General features: G+C 35.9%; 1 protein-coding gene across 3 annotated transcripts in view; it reads right to left on the bottom strand.

Annotated features, from left to right (window-relative positions):
• The window catches only part of LOC110468846 (SAM and SH3 domain-containing protein 1), a 526,394-nt gene that overhangs the window by 501,736 nt on the left and 22,392 nt on the right, over positions 1–2,266 (bottom strand). The gene's annotated exons all lie outside the window — the stretch shown is intronic.

Genomic DNA, 2,266 nt, shown 5'->3' with positions numbered 1-2,266 from the left:
TTGGGTCTTGGCATTCCATGATATAGGATTCCATGATATTCCATGAATACTGATATACAAAACATAAGGGTATAAACAGGGAAAATGTAGATGGGCTTTGGAAGATCCCAGTTACCTAAAGCAAGTAACTTTCTTATCTACCAGCATTTAGCTACTATTCAAACATTCAACAATAACTATCAGTGTATATGACAGACTATATTTATTATTAAACAATAATATTTATTTATTCCCTATAATATGAAACCAACTTTCCCCAAAAGCCACCATACTCACACACACAAGGTTTTGTACTTGAGCATAGGATGGCTATCCTAACCTATACTTCCAGCACAGTCATCTTTCTATGTGTTGTCTTTACTCTGCTACATTGCCTTCCTAGTTTCCAAAAGACAAAGAACAAACTTGTAATGACTCTTCTGCATGGCCTCCACCCCATAATATCCCTTACTTCCATCTCCCACATTCCTCATCTTGCAAGTCTTACATCAACTTACTTTTTTTTCTCCCCCAAAGTCAAACTATCACTTCAACTTTCCAAAAAAGAGTATCACTATATCCCTAGGGGGTAGAGACAAAACAAGCCCTAAAACACCACACAATTTAAACAAGTCTGTACTTCAAATTAAAGTACTCTATTCTACGCGACCACTTAAGTTCTTGTTTAAGCACTATGACTGCTGTTTTTTTGTGATAAACCAAAACACTTTAAAAATAATACCTCACATACTTAATAAAAATACTGCTTCCCTAAAATATTGTCATAAAAAAATGGAACCGGCATTACCATCCAAGTAAGTATAACGGGTTCTAAAACAGAAAGGGAAGCCAGATGATTCTGAAGCTCTGGGATTATAGTCAGAAGCAAAAAAGCCCTGCAAAAAGAATGCAAGATGCAAACTCAAAAGAGCTCATTTACCTATCAGTGACAAGTAGCAAAACAAATAACACATAGCCATTCACAGCAATATACATTTGCCACAACAACAAACCCCAAAACATTTTCTCTAGTCCTTGTAAGGCACAGTGTCCTGTTTGTACCATTCTGCTCCTTTATACTTGGAACGAGAGAATAAAGTTCTGGCCTGCCTTTTCCTCAGTTAATGTATTGCTTCTATTCACACTCATGAGATGTCCTTGGCAACTAATGATTTACCTCACCTGTTCCAGACACAAGCTGATTATAATAAATTAATCTGGCTTTCAACACTACTTCTCCCATCCATATGGCCCCTACTACACACTCATCATTAATCCACAGTGTTTTCTGAAACAAGAGGTGCTGGTGAAGGAAATGCTTGCACAGTAAAACAATATTCCCATTTATTTAAAATGGTCACAATTTAGAAAGAATATATTCAGTACTGAAGCTTAGCTTAGTTCTAGGACTGATCAGTCACAAGTGTTTGGATCCGAGTCCCCAAATGTGCACCTTTCACAATTATGTTTAGGCTAATCACTGAAATAAAGTGTCTGATATATGCTGCTTCACAGACAAGTGATAGCACTATTGCTGTAGGAACCAACACACAAGGCATTAATAACGCAATTATCGTGATCCCAATCACACTTGGAATTATGCAAGTCCATGCCAGCTGCTGCCATTTCACGTGTTCTCTTTATTGTTCGATTTCCCTCATTTAATAATATTTTAGAACTTCTAAGTAATCAAAATGCCTTATCTCCCTTTCACATCTCCACCATACAAGCCTTGATATTTTGGTTGCTGTTGTAGGGCATTGCACACTTTGGTACCGCATGCTATGAAACATACAATAAAGCCTCAAAAATGTTCAGATCATTTGCAATGTATCAAGAGGGAAAACAGTAAGGAAAAAAATGACATGAGCTATCCTGTCTCTTACTTAATCACATCATTACAAAACATTAATATAAAGGTCTATTACAAAAGTCATTCAAGGACAAAGAAATTAAAATTCTGATTCAATAAGAAACAGAAGGTATGGCTGTAATGCAGTTCATTATTATACCCAAAATAATTATCCCAAAGCAAATAACGAAGTGGCTTATTTTTCTTAGACTCTATAAATCTATTTTGTGAAACTGATTTACTGTACATCATACCCTAAAATTTACAGTATCTACAACATAAATCGCTATTTGTTTTACTTGATATTGTTCATCTGCTACTATTTTTTTAAGCATTAAAAAAAGCCACACAAGACAAACATTCCAAATTCAACTCTGCACTGACTCTGCTAAAGTTCTGTGACATGGGCAGGAAACCCCGCCCCTCAAGCAAAAA

Source organism: Lonchura striata, chromosome 3 (assembly GCF_050655825.1).
Source record: "Lonchura striata isolate lonStrDom1 chromosome 3, ASM5065582v1, whole genome shotgun sequence".
Classification (NCBI taxonomy): domain Eukaryota; kingdom Metazoa; phylum Chordata; class Aves; order Passeriformes; family Estrildidae; genus Lonchura; species Lonchura striata.
The sequence above is the reverse complement of the archived record's forward strand: the minus strand, read 5'-3'. Positions and strand labels throughout refer to the sequence as shown.